Source organism: Phaenicophaeus curvirostris, chromosome 11 (assembly GCF_032191515.1).
Source record: "Phaenicophaeus curvirostris isolate KB17595 chromosome 11, BPBGC_Pcur_1.0, whole genome shotgun sequence".
Taxonomy (NCBI): domain Eukaryota; kingdom Metazoa; phylum Chordata; class Aves; order Cuculiformes; family Cuculidae; genus Phaenicophaeus; species Phaenicophaeus curvirostris.
Genome location: NC_091402.1, coordinates 11857227 through 11882349, shown reverse-complemented (window position 1 = coordinate 11882349; position 25123 = coordinate 11857227). Strand labels below are relative to the sequence as shown.

General features: G+C 38.5%; 1 protein-coding gene across 2 annotated transcripts in view; it reads right to left on the bottom strand.

Moving 5' to 3' along the window:
• Positions 1 to 25123, bottom strand: part of CNTN4 (contactin 4) — a 332207-nt gene that overhangs the window by 277073 nt on the left and 30011 nt on the right. For both annotated transcript variants that reach the window (XM_069866137.1, XM_069866140.1), the window contains exon 2: positions 14517 to 14561. The gene's annotated coding sequence lies outside the window, so the exon portion shown is untranslated. The remainder of the gene's footprint in view (positions 1 to 14516; positions 14562 to 25123) is intronic.

The following is a 25123-nucleotide window of genomic DNA, read 5'->3' as shown; positions in this document are numbered from 1 at the left end:
CATTAGGAACAACAAATGCATTGAGAAGTATCATGCTATGTCTCAAGTAGCCCTTTTCCCTTTCCTAAATATCTTCCTTCTCTCTTAAAACTCAGTCTCTCCAAGTGCACCCTTCTTTATCTGAGAGTTCAATAGTAAACCAATTTTGCCACCAAAGCCAAAATAAATTATTTGTCTCCTCTCTTCTCTCACACTTTCTCCTTCCTCATGGTCCAGTATATATCCTGTTCTCCTGCAGCTGTACACTAGGCTGTCTCATCAACTGGATCACTTATCAGAACATTCCTGTAACTACTTTTAGTTTAGTTTTACGTATTTAAATAGACTGCTTTACTGGAAAGTTTGCATACCCTTTTTTCTTCCTTTTTTTTTCCTGAAACAGAAAAAATGCCTAGTATATTCTTATGTTTCAACAAGCACATTAGATTAATTAATGTATTTAGTCTCTGGAAAGCTTGTAAGTTCTGTCTGGCAGGAAGTGGCCATGAAATTTTCTATTTTTTTTCCATAATTAGGCATAATAATTACCACAATAATGCCCTTGTTAACATTCCTAATTATATGCAACTAGTACATCAATACCTCCTAGAATGAACCTTTCCCATCTGATGTGGGATGGTCTGCATTCCCACAGGCACAACAAACCAGCATCCTGCCTGCTGAGCAGGGACAGACTGTGGGAGCCAGTCTGACATGCAAATCAAAAAAAAAGAAAAAAGAAAACTCAACATAAGGGACAAGAGCTATTTACGTAAAAAGTAATAAAATAGCTCCTCGACAAGCAAAAAATGTTCAATAAACCCAATGGCATCAAAAGCGCCACCAGGTTCCCTCAGTACTCAAGTTCCGCCATTTGTTCTTTCGGACTAGACCTACTCATTAATCAACTCCAGCACTGGCTAGGGTTTTTGCCTTGGGTCTGGTGACATGAACTCAGGGACCACTTACATTTTTACTGCATATTGCCATGTCACCAAGCTGTTCACATTAGCCCTGCTGGGAGGCTGTCTCGTTCCAGGAATAGAAATTAATTAATCAGTATATTTTCCACCCCCGTGCCAGGAAAAACATCTCTGATTAAAATGGTGTATTGAAGGTTTTTTGCAATCACTGCCGACATAACTATTGATTAAATGAAAACCTTGTGTGCACTTACTCAGTTTGTAGGTATATTTATTTCATTCCTCTTAAGCTCCTTTGTTTTAATTAAAGGGTATATTCTAGACACACTATGATTATTATCTATTGAAAACAACTTTGTAAATCTAAGACATCTCTTTTTTGAAAGGAGAGTGCTCCATATATGATGGAAGTACTTAATTCCCCGGTTTAAATTGTTTAAACTTCAGCCAAGTGAAAGGCTTTTCTAGGAGGTAAATAGCAAGGCTTAGTTTTGAAGCTCTAAATACATCTACAACTTGCTTCTGAGCAGGATAAGCGCTTCATACATTGCTGTGCTGAAGAATTGGTTCATCCATAACTAAACCCCACTGAGACCGCAAACTTGGAAGTCTTAAAATCTTGTCTGGACCAAAACCCCAGTTCTCAGAAGATTTCTACCCAATAAAAGTTATATTTAAGTGATCAACTGCTTCTATTGTCTCCTTTAAAAAAACACTGGCAGGAGAACCACGCTAGCTAAGACTTAGTTGAAATGGTAACTCATCTAACACACAGGCAACCCAAGACCTCCTGCTCCAAAGGCATTATAGTCTCTATTACCACATAGCATAGGAACATCCAATACCAAAGTATTTCAATTCCTCCCTGCCGCTGCAACCCAGAGAGCTTCAAGAACTCAGATGTTAACTGGGCTGGATCACATGCTGCTGCCAGGCTACAGCACTTGCTGCCACTGCAATGTAGTCAGACTACACTCCCAGGAACCAGGACGCTCTGTTTTTCAAGTTTGTCTATGTTTATATATTTTTATCCAATATGAAACAGTACATAGAGCTGAGAAGAGACATCTAGCTCCCAAGAAGGGACTTGTAGCCTGCTGTAAAGGCACCAGACCCCTTCTCAAGAGAAAAAACATTACAGTAAAATATCCAAAGGCAACCTTTCATTCAATTTAAGTGTAAATGAAGAAAGATTATTTTTTGGCCCCAGTCTCCTTTAACACAGTCCTCGACAAACACATAGTACATGTAAATTCCCTGTTACCATTTCTGTACTCCTAAGCATTTCTGATTGAAAAACAGTCAAGTTGTAAGCAATTCTCAGCAGATTTCTCCATACAGCCTGCTGCCAGAGAGATGCCGTTCCTTCAAGCTATGGTCTGGCTCCCTGAATTATTGAAGGGGAGAAGAAGGTATGATCCTAAGTCTTCATTACAATTGCCTGCAAAAACAGCATTTCTGACAGGGACTATCCATCCTATTCACCATCCAAAGAGAATCCACCATCCAAAGAGAATCCCCAATATTCCAAGCTTCATTCCCAGGCTTTTCCTTTTGCTAAGGGTTTTCCCTAATATCTAAAGTATATCCGGATGCAATTGAAGCCTCACCTTGTATACATCTGCTCCCAGAAGTTAAACTCCAACACCTTCTCTTCCCTTAAGAAACGCAGATGTCTAGAAAACACCAACTTTCTCTGCTAGACAGAACAATCAGTCCATATGCTTTGCTAAAATAATGCAGTAAGCTTGCAATATCAAGTTAACTTCTGATATTCATAACATCTTTGATAAATCTTTGGTGCATTTCAATGTGCAGGGAAATTGGGAAAGGTCCCATGTGTACAGTCCCAGGAACCAGGGAGCTGCCTGGGCACATGCTCCTTCCCCAGCCATGCTTGCAGGATGCAAAGCATATTTCTGTATTACTTTCCTGTGTTTTTTAGGGAAAGCCATCCACTCTGCCACATCCATTTCTTCTTACTCATGAATGTATAGACCGGGCTTTCTTATCCTGGCTTGTTGCAGAAATAAGCCATAGACCTTCCATGTCTACTCGTGTTTTGGGATTCCAGGAGCAGTACACACAGCTAATTTCAGCAAGAAAAAGATACTTTGTAATTCAGGGTCTGTTTCTCCAATTATCATGAGAAAAGTTATGACATCACACTCATCCATACCTTTTCATGTCTCTGTGCTTTCCTCTGTATCTTTGAGACAAATGTTCACTGATTCGTTTTGCAAATGTAAGATATTAATCATCACATTCTAAGGAAATTATACTTAATTAGCCCAATAATTATAAGTTGCGAATTATCAGGTCAAGTCTGATAAATGAAGAAAAGCAGGGAGCTTTAAAAACTCTTCATCTTAACATACCTCGTATCATCTGTATTTTACCTACTGCACAATTGTATGTGTATGCTTTGGGAAGAAGATTCATATACTTGTACATCCTTTAGTCATTTTGCCATTTTTTAACTTACCCAAGCCACACATTTGTTCTAAAGACGTCCAGTACATTTTTAAAACTTGATGTGCATAAATTAGTGGTGCTACGTAAGGCAAACTTAATTTATACACTCACTGTGGACCCAATTAGTTCTTCTGTAACAGAATGCCAAACAGATTTTCTTAATAAAGCAGAACACTTCACATCTAATACTTATATAAAATGCAGAGTTTTAACTCTGTCACTTCACATTACTAACCCTAGACTTTGAGAAGGGAATTCTGAAATTAGGTTCCACCCCATCCCCCACAAGCACCACTGGAAGAATATGGGACAGATCAGTTTGGACAGATCATTGTCACTCCAGTGCAGCTAGTCAAGTGACGGATTTACATCAGCTGAATGCACGGCATGCCTGGATGCTACACAACAGCTCAGGGAGGTCCTACAAGACCTGTGGGACTAGAGCGGCTGGAGCACACTGGGAGGACCCTGCAGCCTTGCCCACATCCTGCATGGAACAGTCCCCTTCATCTCTGCAGGCATGGGCTTACACCTTACAGAGCAGCTGACACCTGTCAGGGACTCTGTATCTTGATTATGCTCTTGTTAATATTTTAATCTCTTCCAGCCCAGATGGCTTAATTCCTTGGTTAAGGTTGAGACACGCCTGAACACTTGCAAGCTGAGGCTCTATCAAGAGAAGTGATAAGTGACTTGGTGAACTGGGAGGAAAAAAAAAAACCCACAAGACAAGCGGTACCACATTTGTGCCTCATATTTCTCACTCAAGCCGAGAACCAGAAATCCTGCCAGATGTCTGTGTGCCACAATGATTGTGTATTAACACCTCTATTTGCATTTGTAACCTACTTGGGTTTTCTCCCATGTATTTTGTCTCTGCAGGTTTCAGCTGTCCCCAGTGCAGAGGGCATCACTGAATGCACAAGGTGCTAAATCATGCTGAACAAATCTTGGGCCAGTGTGAAAAGTGAACTTAAGACTGCGCAGTTAAAAAAATATTCAGGGGATAAAAACCAATGCTATGTAGTCAACCTAGAAGATAAGCGTCAAACAGTTTTTGTCTATGAAGTGGCCCATAAGCTGATCCCAGAAAAAAGGAGAAAGAGGAAGAAGAACAGAAGATTTCTGCCCTACATCCTCACTGAAAATAGTAATTAATGATATTTCGGACCCATATCAAAGATGCTTACAGTCGATATGAGGGGGCAGGGGAGGAAGTCAAGCATTGCACTAAGTCACTTCAGATGACAAGCCAATAATTTTTATCTTTCTGGTATTTATTTCAAGCGGATTAATCACACAATGGCTCAGTCTGAGTTTCCTGCATATGTAAGTTAGCTTCATTCTCCTGCCCGACAAGCCCTCTAAGACTCTTGTAATAAACTAAAATTATTACATAAGCATTTTAAAGCAGAATAACAAAAGACTTCACATTATTTCTATAACTGTAAGAATTCCACACTACCGGACGGGCAACAGGATCAACAAGCAATAGAGATGATCCAGTCAGTGCTTACATTTTGCATTCTACAAACACCAGGGATTTAATCCTCCAGAGCCATGTATGATACAAAATCATATATGATCAAAATGCACATAAGTTTTGCTCTCATTTGTTTTATGTGTACAACTGTGCAATGAAGTTTGGTATTCCTTAAGCAGAGGGCAGTATTACATCAGTAAATGGTTATTAAAGTTACCTAATCTACAGTAGGTGAAGTAACGTTTCTACGCAGCCTAAGGATACATCTTCCAGTTAACTGACTTTGGACATACATATAAAGATTCAGAAACTACGACTATATTCAACTACTGCAGAAAAATTCTAAATAGGAAAGCAGTCTAGTCTCCTCCACCCCACACACACTTTGCCAAGAAATAAAACATCTTGTGAATGCATTGTTTTACCTTTGACCAAGTCCATTTCCTAACTCCTTTCTCAAACTTAATCCCAGAAGGTTTACTCATCTAATCATATGTCACAATTAGAACTTCATTAAATATAAATGTAAAAGCTACTCTATCCACTATTATTCTCTAAACTCACACTTTCTCCTGTTCCTCATGGACCTGGCACTGCAATCCACTAACAAGAATAACTACGCCAAATTTCCCTTTGATTCCATGATGCTTTTGGTCCTTCTGGCTCCTGTAATCCCAAAGCACTTTGCTGATGCTGCCCCTCTTACTGGAAAAGCTGGAGCTGAAAAACCTGCCAAGAGATAACATTCACCAGCAAAGTCTCAGCCCTAAAACTTTTGCTAGTACTTTGACGTTTGTGTAACATTCAGAAGCTGCTTGCTCACACAGAGCAACGTTATTCTTTACCAGCAAAGCACTTCAAATGGAAAGTATTATCTATTCCTAACTGACACCTTCCACTAAATGGAACATTTAATTAATTTGGTCCTAGGCCAGTCTGATCTTTTTTGCTTGCACAAGGATGAGTGCGACTTGTAATTCCTTGGCACTGTTTCTTCTCCTCCTCCTCCCCTTTAAAAGGAACTTTAGTTGTTTACAGAATAGATACAAGAAAATCCAAGCTGGTACAGTGACACATCATTAGTTAAAAATACACCACAGTATAAAGAGCTTTAGTACACAGAGAGCATTGAAATGCAGAATTGCATGAAAAAAAGTCTAGGAAGGAAAATGAAAGTCATCTACAAACCAACAATTTTTTCTGCTACCGGCTGTAGCAGAAGAACAAAGACTGCAACCAATTCATCTATTATTACGGAAAGGGAACTCGCCAAAATTAACCAAGTTGAAAATACAGTATATGGAATGATAAGAATACTTGAAGTGTACCTCTAAAATGCAGATGGTAAACACGGTATATGGGAGTAGGAGTGGAGATACCAAAACAAGAAGCTGACCCAAAAGCCTACAAAAGTGTAAAACCTTCAGGTCACTGGCTAGAGCCAGGCTCACATAACAAGTGGAGACAACGTAACTTGTTACTTACAGTAAGTTGCAGAAAGCACTAGAGACAAAGAAATGGAAATCCAGTGAAGATGACAGCACCTCCTTGGGAGATTGACTGTGCAGAAACCCACAGTTACTTATCACGCATGCCACGCATACGGTCTGGCAGATATATGTGATGAGCTCTGACAGCAACAAAGATACAGTATAGAACGGGGATGCCCAGACTACTAGTTCAGATCTACAGTTGTCTGAAAACTGAAACAACTTCCAGATCTGAGCAACACTCCACCGGAGAGAGAAGCAGCACATCTCCTGTCTGAAGTTATTTGTAACGCTGCATAATGACTTCAAGCAGCTGCGCACACTTTTGGCAGCTGAAAGAGTAAGCAGAGGTCCACAATTCTCTGTGAAAAGACAAATATAGGCAGCGAACTTCATAAACAGAAGAATTCAATCTGGTTAGAAACACAAAGTTCACACTAATGCAATTAATTGTGAAAAACAGCAGATGAATTTTAAGAAGGTAACAACCAGCCATACTACATGTGCCATAGCCACAAGACCTTCTGTTTTTGCAGGCTGTATATGTGACATTGTGCTATCTTCTCTGCAGCACCAGCTAAGACTTCAGGGCTTGCATATAGCCACATTCATCCCCAACTCATGTGCAGCCTAATTAAATGGTAATTGAAATTAGTGCACAATATTGAAGTCTCAAACAGATGCTGAAGAAAAAGAAAGTTTATTGCTAACTGCCAGAAAGTAAGGGGCATGCACTTTATTGGTGGGTCAGTCACTCCCCTTAAATATCCTTCTACTTTAAAAAGAAGCCTAGGCAAGCTAATATAGCCCCTATTAAAAAGTAATGAGAAAGGCTGTAGCTGGCTATAGAATGGCATACAATAAAGTACAAAGTCAATGGTACAGCAAAAACAATAATAGAGTAACTAGGGTAGGTTTTCATATGCATTGATGGTAATAGGGAACAACAACGGATCTGAGCAAGGTTGTGCTGAGCTGAAGAGATATGAGTTGGCCCAAAGAGCATCCAAACTGTTTAGTACACATGAATACTAAAGACCAGAAAATTTAAAATCCAGATGTACAAAAAGAGCAACATTTTTGCATCACTATCTAAAACAAGAATTACTGATATGAGATTGTCAATGGTGAAACCTAAAGTTTAAGTTCTGCCACTTGAACATGATGCACAGCCTATTGCAGTTACAGTACTGAAGATCTTTAAAAAAAGAAAAACATCAAGAAAAAGTGAGAGAAATGCTATTGTGACATTTTGCAGGAGTAAGAAGTAGCTCTAATCATCAGCCTTTGAAGAGGTGTTTTAATTCTAGGATAACAGACTGTGGCAAAACCTAAACAAAAACAAAGAAAATCGGGACACATCTGTTCTGCATGAAAACATGTTTTTTTTCCTTGTCTGCTTCCTGTGGAAGCAAAAAAAAAAAAGAGACTTCAAGGACCGTGCTGAAGATAACATCTCACTTATCAAAGTAGGTGATACACTAGAATTGTGATAATTCTTGTGAAATGAGAGGAACAAAGATTAGGAGGAAAACAAGGAAACACAAGTTCTTTCAACTACTTTGAAGAGGGGCATGGGAAAGCTGTTCCAAATTCCCATTAATTTTAGTAGTACATGAAACAGTTTACTAGCTATATGGCTCCATATTCAGTAAATACTAATATTAGGGAGATAAGCTATTTCAATAAGTACATTACAGTAGGGTACAAGTAACCTGCATTGCTCCATGCTCATATCTGGTAACGAGTCAGAAGTACAAAGGAAAACACACTTCCTATAGTAAGAGCACTACAGGTAAGAACTGATAGAAAGGAGTTGGTTTATGTGAAGAGGAATGAAAATAGTGGCTGTGAAACTACAGTGATAACTTTAAAAGATTTAAGAGTGGCAAGGGAGCTGAAGTGATGAAAAAAAGACCAGAAGGAATTACATATTGGAGAAAAGAGTCATATTCTGATTCCTCCTTTATGTACATGGTGTATTGAGGACTGCTGCCACTCAATAAGTTCCAAAATAACATTTTATTAGAAAACTTTGAGTAGAGCAATTGCACTACATCATCTCTACGGATCCTTTCCAAACTCAACTATCCTATGAAAACAAAACTTGCAACATTAAGTTTTTATAGTTTAAAAAAAAAAGTAAGATTGAGAAATTGAAAGAAGAAAAGTTGTGTTTCCAAATAAGCAGGCAAAGATGTTCTTCCTAAGATAGTGTAAATAAGCGATCAGGTTTAATTTTCCTTCTCAATAAAGACACTAATTTCAACTGTGATCCTATATCCAAAGAAACCAAGAATCAAAATTCAAAATAGACTGAAAAATTCCCCCTAAGTAATAATTGTCATTCCTTCATTTGGCAGATTGATCATTGTTCTAGTTTGGGAAAGAACACTTACTACAACTGCCTTGCTAAAGCTCTAGTTTACCTTCTTGGCCTTTTGTTTCTTTGTGCTACATATCTTCAAGTAGACTGCCTCTAACTACTTTCTCCCTTCTATTAAACCCTGAACAATAACTTTCAATATTTATAATTATGACAGCTCTTGCTTCAATCCAAGATGGATTCTGCTTTTAACTTTGTCATGTCACACAGGGCATTTGCATGGTTGCACTTCAAATGCCTCTTATCTTCCACGTTTGAGAAAGCACTTTCACGTCTATTTTGATGCTGGATTCTGATCAAGATGCTCAAGCCAAAAAAATTCTCCCTCTGAGAAGGGCTTCGTAGATTACTAACTTTTCCCCTGGCTAACTATAAAGCACTAAGTGTAGACACAAAGGTCTGAAGCTTGCTTATCAAGATTAGTGAATAAATTTATGGTTTTTCAATCCCAAGGACGTAGAGATGCTTTTCCAAATAAACTTGCACAGGAAGACTTAAATCAAGTGTTCTAGCAAAGGGAGCAACAGTTCTAGCTTAAATTGCTTCACAGAAAGTTTTATAATGGGTGAAAAATTGCTTTTGATTTTAGAAATCCAGCATACATCCACAACTAAATACAACAAATCTCATTGAATTTAGCTATCCTCAACATTATCTTGTTAATAATTGATTATTTGTCTGCAAGAAAGCACATGGTTGTGTTCTTCCACATTACATGATAAACTATGACTCTATTCAGATTAACAATCTACTAAAAAGTGCCAAATGCATGAAGACCAAGCAGCCGTCCAAATGAACAGGTGTGTTGGGGAAAATGCATCTGTCTAAGTGGAGAATCAGGTCATGGCAGACCTGTCACTCCAGTTTTCAGGAGCTCTGCTCTCACTTAAGTATCCCTTGAGGCACCAGCAGCCAGGAGGTATCGGATGACGAATGTACCACCTCAAATAGCAAATCCTACTGTGATTTTAATTGAATTACAGCAGCCATTTTATTTTTTTGCAGAGCCTCTGGACTCTGTATTGCTTGCTCGCTGCCAGTGATTCAGCAGTTTATTTCTCAATGCACTAATCCCGTCATAAGACAGTTTCTCATTCCTTTTAAGTAGTGCTTCTGACAGCAGCTACCTGTATCTTCGTTGTTTAAGGCTCTCCCTTTTTTATTAAATGGAAGTAGTTTATCTCAGACATATTTCCTTTGCTTTCAGACTCTACGACTTTTACACCCAGAAGAAGGCTCCATCTTTCAGCAGTTCAGGAGCTGTCCTCCCAACACTGCTCCTCTGTACTTTGAAGCTCACCTGACTACACTGTTAGAGGAATTAAAAAAGGAGACAAAAGAAAGGAAACCTGAAACCTAGAAGATAAGAAGCAGACAGCTACATCCGCTTATAGACATAAGCCAGCTGTGTGAAAATTACATGTTTACTTCACTATTTACACAGAACTCCAAGAACTCCAAAACTGCCAACTGGCTATTTCAATTGCTAACCTGAAGGGTGCAGAAAGTTCCATTACTAGGGAAAAAAGCAGAATAGGCAAAAGCAACTATCAGGACCTGCCTCTGCCACAGTACGCAGTGGGGAAGCACCAACAACTATCACAAGCCTAATGTATCTTGAGGTAGCTATTTAAGCAATGGCTTAAAACTTACTCAGTTTAGTGACTCTCTATTGTAGTAATGAACAGTTTTAAAATGCCATAATTGCTTTTGGCCATAATACTCGAGAGCCATTAGCTGTTTATCTCACAATATTAATCCTCAAAAGGGTGACCCTCATGCCCAAAATATGCTCTTAATCATAAAGAATGATTGATAAATTATCCCAAGCTAGTCCACAGAAACATTTCTAGTAGTGTTTTATCATCAAAGTTACTTTCCCCTTAATCAAAGGCTAATGCAATATGAAATCCTTAAGTATGCACGGCACTGCAAGATAAAGTTACAACCTTGAGAAGGCTGGAAAACAGCAATTTGCACACACCAACACAGGATTTAAAACTACCATCATAACAAGCATCATCAATCACAAGCAACAGTGGCTTTAACAGGCCTATATTCAGAGTATATTAACTTCATGACATCTTAACCTTCTTGTAAGGCCACAATAATCTCTTTACAATATCAAAGTAGTACAGAAGAGCAGATCTGCTTCACATCGAAATATTCTTTGCATCAGATTTCATAAATAACAGCATTGCTGCCTTACCAGATCATTGGCATTATCATCAGCTGCACATACTCAGGGAAGACAGACAACACATCTTCACACGTATTCTGAAACACAACACGCTCCAGAAGTTTTGCACAACTGCAAGAGTAAGCTCTGACTGAAATGAGTCACATCGCATAACAACTTGTCTTCCAAAACTGCTTTCAGCAGAGATCTGGGCAGGTACCCCTGACATTTAACATAACTTTGTAAAAATTTCATTCAAGTATCCAATTGGTGCTTTTGTATTCACCATGTTCTTATGAAAAGTAGAATCATGAGTACTCCATCTTAAATATTACTGTCATATAAGAAAAAGAAAAATATCAAGCAAAACGCTGCCCCTTCAATAATTAATTATAACTCAAGTTATACATACAAAAAAAAGTTGTCGTTTCATTCTGCTGTAAAATTAGCAAACTGTCTCCGAGGTGCAACTTCAAAGAGCACAGAAACAGCTGATCTTTTAAAAGGCACCACTAAATCGACCATAAAATGGCAATTTTGCTAATTCAGTATTTCAAATTACTGCAGAACAATTGATACCATTTTAATTGTTGGGGCTTTCCACACAGACAGAAGCACAGGAGGCATGGGAAACCCAACTAAAACAGAGGAAAGAAATGTCTAAGTAGAGGGCTGGCAGTGAGACACAGAAGGTGCAAAGGAGGAGAAAGGGACCAAGATAGAAGGAAAGAAGGAGATAATGAAAGAAAGAAGGACATAACAGATCTTCAGAGAAGTGGGGATAGTTTAAGATGACACAGCAGCAGACACCTGGCAATAAGGAGGCTAGGAAGTCGGACAGTTTTCTATGGATCTTGAATAGAGGGATGCCTGAAGACCACAAGACTCCCATCTGTGAAGGAGTGATCTAAAAATTACATACAGTAGGCCCAGTACTTCCAGCTGAGCAAGTTTCCACCTGGAATGAGTGGCAGCTCTCCAGATTCAAGAAGCTAAGAGCTACAAGACAAATATTCACACACCAAGCAAATAAGAAACTACCACTTCCATGCTAGATTGCAGTGGAGAAAGAATGACCCAACAATTCCAAACCATGTTGTAATTAACGGCTATTCTGACTATAGGGCAGAAATAACATTCATTCTCATGTCCTTTCCTAGAGCTATTACCCAGCATGTTCAGTGTTCCTACATATGCAGGAACATTTCTCCAGTGCAACCGTACACTGTGTTTATGGGTAATGTTTCTAATTAAAATTATATGGCAAGTCTGGTCGAATACAGATGCTACAAGCTTTCCAAGATGACTGTTAGCCTGTAGCTATTTTAATTAGCTTGACAGGTAATAAAGTAGAATTTCATAATTATACTACTACAACACACAAGTGTTTCCTTTCAAATCTGGACTTACTGAGTCACTTAGGTGAACAACAGCCAGTTTTGGTTCACCAGACCAGAAGCAAAACTCCAAACTTGGCTTCCTCTCTTCCTTGCTCATGGCTTAGCAAAATGCTGCTTAGGATTCTAGGTTAGAAAATCCTCCCCTCCCTTAGAGATTAAGCATGTATAAAACTTAAATTTGCAGTCCCCATAAGTGTACTTTGTTCAGTACATGTGTGGACCCCTCCTTTTCCTGAAGCGTGCTGTGCTTATTTCTCTGAAAGCGAAATGCTGGATTCTCAATGTATGCTGCTGGCAAAAAGCCCCATCAGCAAGGGGTAGATTTTAGACACGCAAAGTTTGTACAAACTCTGCTTAGGATCTCAGATCAGATTGTTATTCTGACTTCCCTACCCATACACCACAACAACACAATTCTGGTTCATATTATCATACCTAAACATTACACATCACGTCGCTAAACTTTTAAGCGCTTGAATTTGCTAAGTACTTATCCACACTCAGCCTTTTTTAATACCACTTCACTACAAATACCACATAGGTTGTATCACAGAACTGAGGAATTTAACACAAATTCTGATCACATTCTTGCTAATGAGGAGTGTTTACCAAATAGTTACGTTGTTCTGTAAACAGAAAGCAATTTCCAGTCTGCTCTCTATAGTGGTGTCAGCATTTGCAAGCCATTACTAGTACGCATATAGCTGTCTACTCCAGTCATTCACACTTGCTATCAAACTGGCATTTAAGGATTTGGAATGCAGAACACAAGTCTGCAGCCTAAAAATAATATCCCAAGATTTGATCCTGCACTTCTTATTCAGGCTCAATTAATCAAGGTTGCCTAACTCTTCAAAAGTACTTTTCATCAGCAGATTGAAAACACTTTCCAAATGAAATGGTTATCAGTATCTCCTTTTTACTCTGTGGAACCTGAAAACGAGATTTCAACTGAGAAAGGGCTTTGAGGCTAATTTAGCAGTACTGTCCAAAGGGATGAGGAGTCCATTATTCAAAGTTATCTTTTATATTAAGAAATAAGCTTTTCCTTTCAGACCACTAGAAAGCAATATATCACAAAATTTATCATAGTGTCTTTGAAAACTTCACACAGATAGCTTTGCAAATTTAAGAAGGCCCAAGCTGAATAAGAATAGTTTACTTGATCTACAGTAGAAATTCAGTTTTGGTTGTAAACGCCACCCAGAACCAAGGAGAAACTTCTCAATTACTACAAACAAAAGAATAATTGAGTAGTAAACTGCTTTGATCAGAAGGCATCTGTAACCTCTCTGAACAGACAGAGCAATAATGTCTAAAGCTAAGAAGGAAGACCACATTTATTTAAATATTTCATTGTAAGCTCTGAAAAGATTTTGCTCTCCCTCAGAGATAATATAATTCATACTTAAAAGCATGTTATCAATTTTATCTATGGAAGCCAAGTAAAGCCATGACAGGACAGTTCTGGAACGGGGCAAAAGCAACATCGTAGGGATGCAGAGGAAAGCACAGCCAGACAGGGACAACTGCCTGTTCTTCACTGGACCATACCTGGACACCTCAAAGAGCAAATTATTTCACATTTAAATCTATGTTTCATACTCGACATTTGAAAAAGCACCCACAAGATAACACAAGATGAATAGCACAAAACCTCTCAAATAACAATATTGATTCCTTTGGATGTTCAAGCAGCGACGGATGACACTACAAAAATTTTACCTTAAGAGATGCTGCAGCTTAGTTTGGCTAATTCAGCTGTAGGGTCAATCATACAAGGATTAACACTGAAAATTGCATTGCCAGAAAAACAAAAGTCAAACCAGAAAAAAACACTATTGATAACAGGATATCAATAATCTTTTGTAAAAGACTAAGTTAAACAGTCTTGTAAACAGTGGTGTATTTACAAAAATAGTTTTCTGATGGCAAGCTGTTCCATGTTTTCTATAAATCTTCCACGCAGAATACCCTAAATGCAATATATACTCCCTAAGAACTTCAATGCAGACTTCTGGCATTCTTCTAAAAAAAAATTAACAAAAAATCCCACTGTCAATGTACTGACAAACTAAGGGGCAGATTCTTTAGTCTACAGCACAAACCATGGAAAGAAAATTTTAACGTTCAGTACAATGACATTAGGAAAGAAATTAATATCACCAACAAAAATAAAGTCAGTATTAAAATTTTTTTACCTTCTCCAGTGCATGATATGTAGACTTCAGTCAAATTTCCAATACCTGAAAGTAGAAATTCATATGGGAAGTCAGTTTTAATGATATTTTAAAGCAGTTAAATTAATTCTTTTCTATGTTAACTTATTTTGCAGGAAAGATTATTATTTTTAGTTTGTTATTTTCAAAGACATTAAAGCGCCACAAGATAGAAGATGTAAACTGGTCAGATACTCTACAGATTTTTTCCACCACTTGATTCAGAGTTTACCCAAACTCCACTGCCATGATGCACTGGTCACCGGTCCATTCCTCACTGCAGACTCTGCACATCACACTCACATTCCAAATTGGACTACTTGAACCTTATTTTTTCAACTCTAATGACTTCACTAAGGGCTGATAAACACTTTCAGCTGCTAAAATATCTCACAGTGAGTCCTCATCTTCCCCTGCTGCTCAAATACTCTTGGTTTCCCAAAGAAACTTCTCCTCCCTATCCCCATCACCACTAACTCAGTATGGCTCTCCATTGGGGAAGATACTCTTGTGAAGCTAATATTGGATAAGCACCATAATGCAGCAAACATACCAAGAAATACAAACTTTTTTCACACTATCAACATCCCAGATAGGAGAGAAAAAAAAAAAAAAAAGAATAGTCCCCAAGTAAACAAAAAGCTTCTACACCACACGCCCTTACCAGCTTGGCTGTGGGAGATTTTGTGCTAAGGAATTACACTGCTGGTAGTCTACAGGCATGTTATGGCTTCATTTAACAAATACCTACTGCCTGCAAGTAATCAGCAGCTTCTAGAAAAGGCCTAGTGTGACATTTCTCAGCCTCGGCTTCATAGTTACTCAAAATTAATCAGACTGGCTTGTCTGTGATTTTACACAGCAGTACTTGACACTCGGCTTTGCAGGAGGGAAGTGTTCCCTTCCAGTTCAAACCACCTGATGGGCAACGGGTGGGATCCAGCACCAGTGCTGAGTATGGGCAAGCTCCTTCATAGCTGAACAGGCTTCAAGGAAAGCAGAGCCAGATGGAGCCCCACTGAAGTGAACACAACACTGGGCAGAGCAGACAAATATTTGATATGAAGCTACACTAATTAGACATGAGGAAGAAATTAAGAGTTTCATACCAATCAAAATATTACTGGTTACTGTAAGCATTCAACTTATCACTTCACTCACAGAAAGTTTAAGACAACTTGCACAAGTTAAAAAATGTTCTAACACCAACATTGCTATGTATTTTTAGATGCCTACTAACCCACCCCTTAATGCTGAAAACAAAGAAAAAAAAAAAAAGGAAGCTTTTTACTTTGAAAATTCTGATCTTTATATTTGCCTATCCATCTCTTAAAGTATTCTCAAACTTATGTGGGCTCATAGGGCTGTAAGCCAAATCAGAAGAGAGGTTTCTTACAAAACGCCTGTCATACAACCTTCAGAATCATATTTGGTTTGCTAGGGTGGTTCTTTTTTGCTACTTGCGGGAGACTCTGGATCAAATCTTCATTTCTCTTCACCCACAATCTCATCATATGTATTTACCAATAAGTCTATTACTGCTTCTGTTGGATCTGCTTACACTGGTAAGATATTCACTCAAGTAGGACATCTGATCTCCCATATGTCCATTGAGTGCTTTGGATAGTGAGTAATTTTAGTGTAGAAGGAACAGGCGACTGGTTAAAACATTCTGCAGACAATTTCTTAAAACACTGCATTGGCAGAGAAGCACTGACTTGAAAAACATGGAATAGGAACTTTCAGAGCATTTTTTCATCCCCTAGTAATTGCAAAAAGCTGAACATTGCTCTTCATAATCACGTTTCAGACTATGATTAAAGGAATCTTACATTATCCTCACAAGCAGCACCAAAACTGGACTTCCAGATTTGAAAACCTAAAGTATTTAAATTATATTACATCCAAACATTCAGCAGCCCCCCAAAAATTTTGCTAAATAATAAAAAGTTTCCCACACCCTGAAGGGTTTGGCATAGCTTCCAATCAATTCAAACACACACCTCCACTCTACATGAAGAACAGACTGGAAAAGGTACCAAGGGAAATAGACAGTGCTCTCTCCCCTAGGTAATACTTCAGGAAACAGCACATTAAAAACCAAATTTAGCAGCTTCAGTATTTTCTGCATCACTTCTCAACAGAAGGCTTAAAAAAAAAAAAAACTTCAGAACACAGATATGAAGCGGTCTCCAAAGGAAAAGGCAACAACACACTTTCATTGCGACTCCCCAGTTTGCCACTCCACTTGTTCTGGAAGCTACAACTTCCAAGAAATTCAAAAGAAAGTCAGTTTTGCCCAGTTCTCATTTCGTGTAAAGAAACAGCACATATTTCAAAGAAAAATCACTAAGGACAGAAAATAAAAATAGATGTGCACCACTTCATTTCAGAGAAATACTGTGTAATTGCACAAAAAAATTACTTTTCAGGTGGAGGTAGTTCTTTGGGAGCTGGCAACTGGGAGTACTGATGAGAGCCTGAAGAAGAGTTAATCTTGCATGCTGCCAGCAGAAATCTGAACAACACACTCCAAGTTTATATTGACACACTAATGCAGTCTGAGCTGAAAGAAGAAAGTGGAGGTGCATTTCCCACCAGGAAGTCTATTAGCATAATATGCAAATACTGACATTCCTAATGCATCTTTCCTCAGAGTACTTATGTGAGATAAGACTGCAGAGTAAGGGTCATGATATTTATCTACAGGAGAAAAAATGAGCCTGGTCGATGGCAAGAACATTATTGATGCATCAGGCTGAATCCCCAACCCAAATTTTTCCCTTGGTTACTTCAAACGTGCACCAACTTATTTACTTATGTTTTTTCACCTTTTTACTGCCCCTAGCTGTATTCTGGCTTAGATTTATTGAACCTGTGTTCGCTGGCACTCAACATTTATCATTGCCTGTCAAACCACAGGCTAGTTTTGTCCTATTGTCCAAATTCACTGTTTTTGAGAAAGCTTAAATGAGGGAAGTTATGAGAACTTTGCATCTCTTTCCTTCGCTCCAGTCTCAAATTAGGCACTCCAGAAGCCCTCAGACTGCAGATTTGTCTTAACCAGAAACCCCCTATATACTGTTTGAGCTTTCTCTGCTTTCTAATATGCACTTGATATCCTTCAAATCTTTCACTTTCTACAAACGCAATATTCTTCAATTAACAACAAAGCTAAAGAAATACAAGAGCCACCAGCCTGATTACTTAATAACCTGTATTAATAAGCCCGTAAGCTATCAAATGAATGTGAACCCGCTTTTGATTATTTTAATTTCCAGCAGCCCTACCAGCCCTTATAAGGGAAGGCATACCCTACAAGTGCTCCTCCTGCTACCCCTGTTTCTGCTCCTGGAGGGCATTTCTTAGAGCAAAGACACCTACCAGACACCTACCTTTGCCCTAGACCTGGCTCTGCTACCTTCTCAAGAACAAAGCCAGGAGACACTAACTCTGAAGTACCACCCAGTTTTACCACCTGTGTCAACAGATGACTAGCAAGCAGTCCAGCTAAGATGGTATAAAGCATCAGTCACAACTTCCCTGCTGAGGCATATGTCTTTCACAACAGGACCTCACACTTGATTCAGCATCATCTGCAGCTATAGCTGAGCCATGGTGCAGCTCTTCCTCAGTAATACTTGAATCCTTGGCTTGCCTCCTGTTCATGAATTCAAACATTGTTATTAACACAATAGATTGATTATGGGAGCTAAATGGAAAAGACACAGTTTTCTGAAGCTGAAATATAAATCCAATATGCATTTGTCACAGAAGCATTTCCTGTGCACTTAAACATTGTGTAGTGAGTCAGCCAAAAGCATTTTGCAAGTGTAATCTATCTTATGGAGGAAAAACTCAAAAAGCCTAATCACCATCATAGCTCTCCCAGGGTTTGATAGGTTTAACTTCAAAGTAAAATGCTGTCAAAATAGAGATCCCATGCGGTTTATTGTAACAAAAAAAAAAGTGAAAATTAAATATTTCAGTGCTATTTGGAGGTAGCAAAATACCTTGGTCTCATCAAGTGGGGATAAGCATTACACATTAATATTGGATTTTTAAGCTTTACAAGGCCATTTGTTTGATGTCGCTTTCTTCACAAATGAAAAGAATGTTGACCTCCATGACTGCGTATTGATAATAAAGTAATCTTTAGACACCACAATTTTTTTGAGAGCTTGTCAAAGAAATCTCAAAGTGATTCACCAGTTGGTTCATAAATTGAACTTATAGGTTACATAACCATTAAAATTGTCTCATATTACTTAAAATGGGCTTCCTTGCTCCATCAGAATAGGCTCAGAACAACTGCTTACTGACTGTACACAGAGAAGAGGCACCTGTTTGAAAGAGATGATCTTTCAAAGCTATTTTCCCCATGGAGATACAGGTATAGAGTCCATAGATCACTTAAAAGCCCATAATAAATACAGGAGACTGTATTCAAAGAGGATGATGTGTTCATCACCTTTCTACTTTAAATGCAAAGTAATGAAATGCATTAAACTGTTTTGCGTCATCTGTGAGTGATACTCTAGTCTCTCTGAACTGCTGATTAAGAGATCCTTTGCTCATTTGCATATAGTGCATCAACCCAATCACTTACCAAAGGTTATTTTAACTGAACATGTCAAGCTTCAATGGCACAAAGGGAAAATCCACTTCAGATGGTCATATTTTTTGCATGCATTTTCTCATTACCTAGATATAGCAACATCTTTGTCGTTCGCCCAGCTTGTTTTACAAGCAATAGAAGGTGATGGGTAGTACCAGATCCTCACTGAGAAACCAACCACATTTTATTCACCATCTCTGTAAGCTACAAGTTTATAAGCCTCCTTAATTTTTAATGAGATCTCAAAAGCCTATGCGGGAGCTCTAATGCTGTACAAGACCAAAGTTTAACTCCTCCTCCCAAAGGAACAGAGATCTCATGAGCTCTACAAACTATCACTAGCCATGAACTATTCTGCCTGCTGGTGACTCTGAAGAGTCTGCCACAGATGGAATCAAAAATAGATGGAATCTCCTAACGCTTCTGTATTTCTGCACTTCCTTTTCAAGTTTCAACTCAGCCAAAAGCCTGCCTCAGCCAAAGGACGTAGCGCAAAGGATATTGTTCAATGTCACATCCCAGTGATTCTTTGCATGAAAGAGCAAGCAGAAGTTAACAGGCTATACCTACCAGGGAAGGGAGGGAACCATTAGTTCCCCTTCATTTCTTACTCCTATCACTGTTGTATTAAATCTTTTCTTACTGGGATTGAAATGCCAGAAGCAAAAATTGTAAGTGATCAGAAATATCTCTAATCACTCGTAACCAATTGCAAAACAAATTGAACTATCAGTGATAGAAAAACCACAAAACCCAGGTACTAATTAATCTTTAAACAACTTGCAATAATTAGCAGCCTAGGCTGTAAATTTCATATGTTTTACCACTCAGTTTGTATTTGAGGTGACAATTTAGTGCTTATTTGCAAGCTAATGTATGTAATCACATAGTCCCCCAACTGCTGTAAATGAAGGCCTTAAATATTTACTGCTAGTAAAACATTTTACATTTTAAACTTTTTGCAAGATTATCATCAGCAGTGAGATTTTTATGACCTTCTGTGTTAAGGAATAATCTTCTGCAACAAGATAAAATGGATGCACGCCCACAGTCTATCCTTGCTAGAACTACAGCTCCATCGCCATTAAATTGTTTGTTTTTCTTTAATTTGTTCCTTGTCCTTGCAAGCTAGAAGACATTTCAGATCGCCCACATACTCCCTCAACACCATGTTCTCCAAAAACAAGGTCTTCTGCTTTCTAAGTTAGCTTCTTTCAAAAATTGGTAAGTTACATAACTAGGTCACACAGTGCAGACACACACGAAGTCTGCAAAGGGTTCTGAAGTTAAACACATGCACACCAACTACTTCCCAGTACTTACCTCCATTCTATTATATAAAAAGCAACAGCATAAATAAGATATTTAAGTGCACATTTTTCTACTCAACCAACATGATCAAGGTCAGATGAACAGAAGACAGGATAGTCACATTACAAAAAAAACACACAAAAAATTCAAGCCTGCACCATTGGACTAGAAAGTCCACATCAACTTCGCAGGTTGCCACTGCAAACTACTCATCTCAAGGGTACCACAGTATAACAAGTAGCATATCTTCAGGGTTTTTTAACCTATTGCTCTCTGAAGTCTTGGGGAATGAAGAGGTGGACTTGGAAGTTTCAATACACCATGTACTGCTTTATTTCAATTTATTTATGATCTGAAAAATCTGCAAAAGTGTATTAACATGCTACTCCTGCTCTTGGAGGCTCACTGACGGTCCAAGATGAAGACAGGAGAGCAAAGATCTTACTTGAAGAGCAGCACTCTGTGGAAAGCAGTGGATTTCCAAGGAAATGCCTCTACTACTGCCTCGAGAAAAGCCTAGCTTTTAGAAATGCTGAATTGTAACTAAACAGAACTGTTGCATAATCAATCTTTAAGAGAATCAATTTAGCAAGTCCCAGATGCCACCAGGGAAAGCTAGCAGCAAAAACCACAGAAGCCACCTTGACCTTAACAGCCAGCTAAAAAAGGTGTTTATATGCAATGTTTTGAGAACCGGAAACTGATGCATGAACAGTCAATAGTTTGCAGCAATAATATTCAGCAGAAAACTATCAAAAATATTTTTACTCTATTCAGTCTCCTCTAGCAAGGCACAGCAAGGAAAGCAGGCAAGTGTAATTAAATGAATAGTATACACAACAACAGCAAAAGCCTCACAAAAACATCCCAACTGCAAAGAATTACATTTGGAAGTGAGGGACAATAAGTCTCACTTCCCAGGAAAGAGCATTCAGGTTTTCTTGTTCAGGGCAATTTCATCACTAAACAGAAACCCACGTTATAAAATTACCAGTCAGAGGTTTCTTCCTATGGATTCATAAAAAAAAAAACCAAGAATAACAAAGAACTGATAACAAAATGCAATCTTTAGTTTTTAAGGTAAGTTACTTCTAGATTATCAGTTTATAGATGAAGCTAATCGATAAATCAAAAAAGCCTCCTCGTTTAGTAGCAGCAGACATCAAATAAAGGTAGGCACAAGCTAAAAACCTAAGAGCAGGAAACAATACCAGAAAGACTGGTAGAAGTAACTGAGCAAAAACTTCATATCTGAAATAAAACAAAGGAGTACATGACATTCAAGTGGCAGAGATCCGACTGTCCCCCATCCATGACAACTGAAATCAGTACACTAATACCAAAGTCCAAAAAAATGCATTTATTTAATTTAGTGCCATCTGTTTAATATGCAAGTTAGACACTTTGTTTTTTTAAGGTATAAAATTAGACAAGTCCTGAACAATAATATTAAAATACTTCAAAGCTAGAGACTTAAGTGAAAGCCACATATAATTATCACCTACAACCAACACACACACTAAGTGCTAACTGTAAAATCAAAGGAGCTTGATGTACAGTAGCAAATTGCATCCTTTAGTTTTCAACTAATTCAATTTAGTTTTCCTAAGTCTAAACAGAAACACTAACAGGCCACGAGTATTTTTCCTTCCAGCAGGCATGCTTCCTCTTCCCCTTTAACTTCCCATTCCTGCAGCAGCATCCTGCAAAAGAACTAGGGAATATTTTATCAATTTATTCTCAGAGTCACTAGGTTATGACTTGGTGGAAGGTGGAAAGCAAAAAAAAAAAAAATCTATTCCAATGTAATCTATCCACATTCAGAAGCACAGAAAGCTATTAGTCTGCATTCTGGTGATACCAAGCCCTTTTCATACAAACAGTGGAACAAGCTAAGCTACCCAGCCTTGACATCTGTCAAAACAGAACAGGTCTCAAGGAGTAATTTATATGGGTAGCTTTTTTCTTCTGATCCTTCCAGTGGTTCAGTTATTACAGCAGTATCATGACTAAACAGTATTATTTTCAGGGAAAATTAGAGAAAAAGAAAAGAAAATATAATAAGCATGGGAACTGCCAAAATCCCCCCCTTTTAAATATATGTATAAATTACTTTTTTTTTTTTTTTATTCATTGTATTCTGTTGCTGCATACATCAGTTAAACAATCTCCCCCTATTTCAGATCCATGAATTTTGTCATGACACCCTCTCCATTATTAAATCCTATTAATCTTAATCAACCAATTAGTTTGAGTACATTAAAAAACATGCAGGAAAAAAACCCAAAACATGCAGCTCTTACTCCTTACACCTATAACCTTCATAATCTAAAAGTATGAATGAATTTAGCTGTACAAATTAGTGTGTCAGCATTAGGTTCTGTCATTGTTGACCTAGTTTAACATAGTTATAGCTACATAATTCAGGTTATGTTTTTACACATAGATAACTTGCATTAAGAAGCAGGCCAGGTTTGTTTACACAGTCAGCGGTCCATGAAGCATTAGTCCAAGCACATCATTTCCTTCCATGGGTACTAAAGCCGATGCAGATGAAAGAAGGCTGAAAGAAGCCTTCGATCTTTGTGGTAACAGCATCATTTTAAACAACAGTGAATACAAATCACAGTATTTTTTCAATTCTTAGCTGCTCAGTTCTTTTCTGTTCTTAGTAACAGGTACTCCAGCCTTGATCCTTTGGCACCTGACACTAAAACTTAAGCAAGAGCTAAGGTCTACTTCAGTAAAAAGAACACATTAACAGTGACACGCTTCTCAAAGGCTAATACTCCCAGCAGCTTCATTTTGATGGGGTGACGGTCTCTTAAGCTGATGCAGCCCACAGGGTAGAGGATGGAGATCAAAGGAAAGGAGTACAGCTAGAAGCCACAGACAGACTTGCTCAAGGATCACAAATAACCCCACAAGAGCAGCCAAAATCCTGTTCGTGAAGGTCAAAACTGGAACTTGGCAAGTGTGAATCCCACAAACCAGGATAAAAGACTCAGCCAACTACATCATATTTTCAACTGTGTAGGCAGAACACCTAGGCAAACCTGATCCTAAGCATACTGAAACATCACTAGATCATGTTTTGATCTCACTGACATTCAGGGATCTGAGCTGGCTACAGGAAAGTTACATCACAGTGAGGTCAAAGGCAAAGCAACCAGGATCAGGTGGGAGGGGGGTTAAGAAATAGGGAGATGCTTTGACCCCCTATAGATGAGTGGAAACAACGCTGCAGCATGGTTTCTGTTAACAGCAAGCACCAACACCAAAGTGGACAAGCAGAGTTCAGGTGAAAAAAAGCCACTAGATTTTTGTGGTTATTTTCCAAGCTTGCACACTTATTTCCCATTTCATCAATAACTATCTGAAGCTCTTTAAATGGCAGCATCTTTTTCTAGCTTGCATTCTGCACACCAGTACAGCACTGGTGCAGTAGGCAGCGTGGAAGTTCTGCACCCACGTTGTCAGTGATGGCATCCCAGCCTCCTGTACACCACTCAGCCAGCCTGGCTACTGGCAGCACATTCTTGGGGAGGCTGAACAGTTCAGAGAAGGATTTGATCTCACCCCAGCAGCTCCACTTCCTTAACTGCAGTCTCCATGGCAAAATAGCCAGTTGGTTAGTTACATTGTTCCACCAAACATTTATTTTTAATAAAACAGATTTGTTGTGGCTGCCAGGCCATGATTGGTGATGAGAAAATATGTTTTGAAAGCCAAAAGGAGAGTACTAACTTTCCTATGAAATCGAAAAATATGAAAATAAGATGTTCATAGCATCTAACAAAACGCCAGTGCTCAAGGTATAAAAGGAAGTAAAGTTATCTACATATGCATTATAGTAAATATGCTTTTCCTCAAAAATGAGGGCTCTGTAAGATGGCATAAGTAAATTTTGTACACATCTCATGAAACATGCTGAGAAATTTAACTCTATCAAGATAAGCACTCACACTTGAAATTTTCAGAAATTAAAGTTTAAACAAAACAGAAGGTTTGTTTGTTTGTGAATGCGTTACTTATGTAATTTATTTAACTAAAGCCTTGGGTCAAGTGCAGCTTAGAAAGAAAAACAAGTAACAAAACAATTTTGCTACATTTACATGAATCAGACTTTCTGCCTTGAAGCCTCTATTCTTACTGCAAAACAGCTGGCTAGCAAGTGTATAATACAGTATATGTATACATATGTAGTTTACATGACTGTATACTATGCTTAATGTATACTAGAGGCCACCTGATCAAGGAGAATCAACTGATGAAGTCTTCTTCCTCCAGCTACAGGAGGCTTCACGCTCCAAGATCTCATCCAACTGGGGACTTCAACCACCCCGACATATGCTGGAAAAGTAGCAGGCAATCCAGGAGAATTCCTGGAGTGCATTGAGGATAACTTCTTAGCCCCAATGATAAACACCACATAAGGAGATGCAATACTGGACCTTATAGTTACCAATACAAGTGACCTCACCAATGATATTAAGATCAGAGGCAGCCTGGGCTGCAGTGACCATGCACTGGTAGAGTTCAAGGTCCAGAGGGATACGGGACAGATTAGGAGTATAGTCAGGACACTAAATTTCAGGAAAGTAGAATTCTAGCTCATCAAGTAGTGTCCTGGACCCGGACCAGCGCAATTACCATTTTC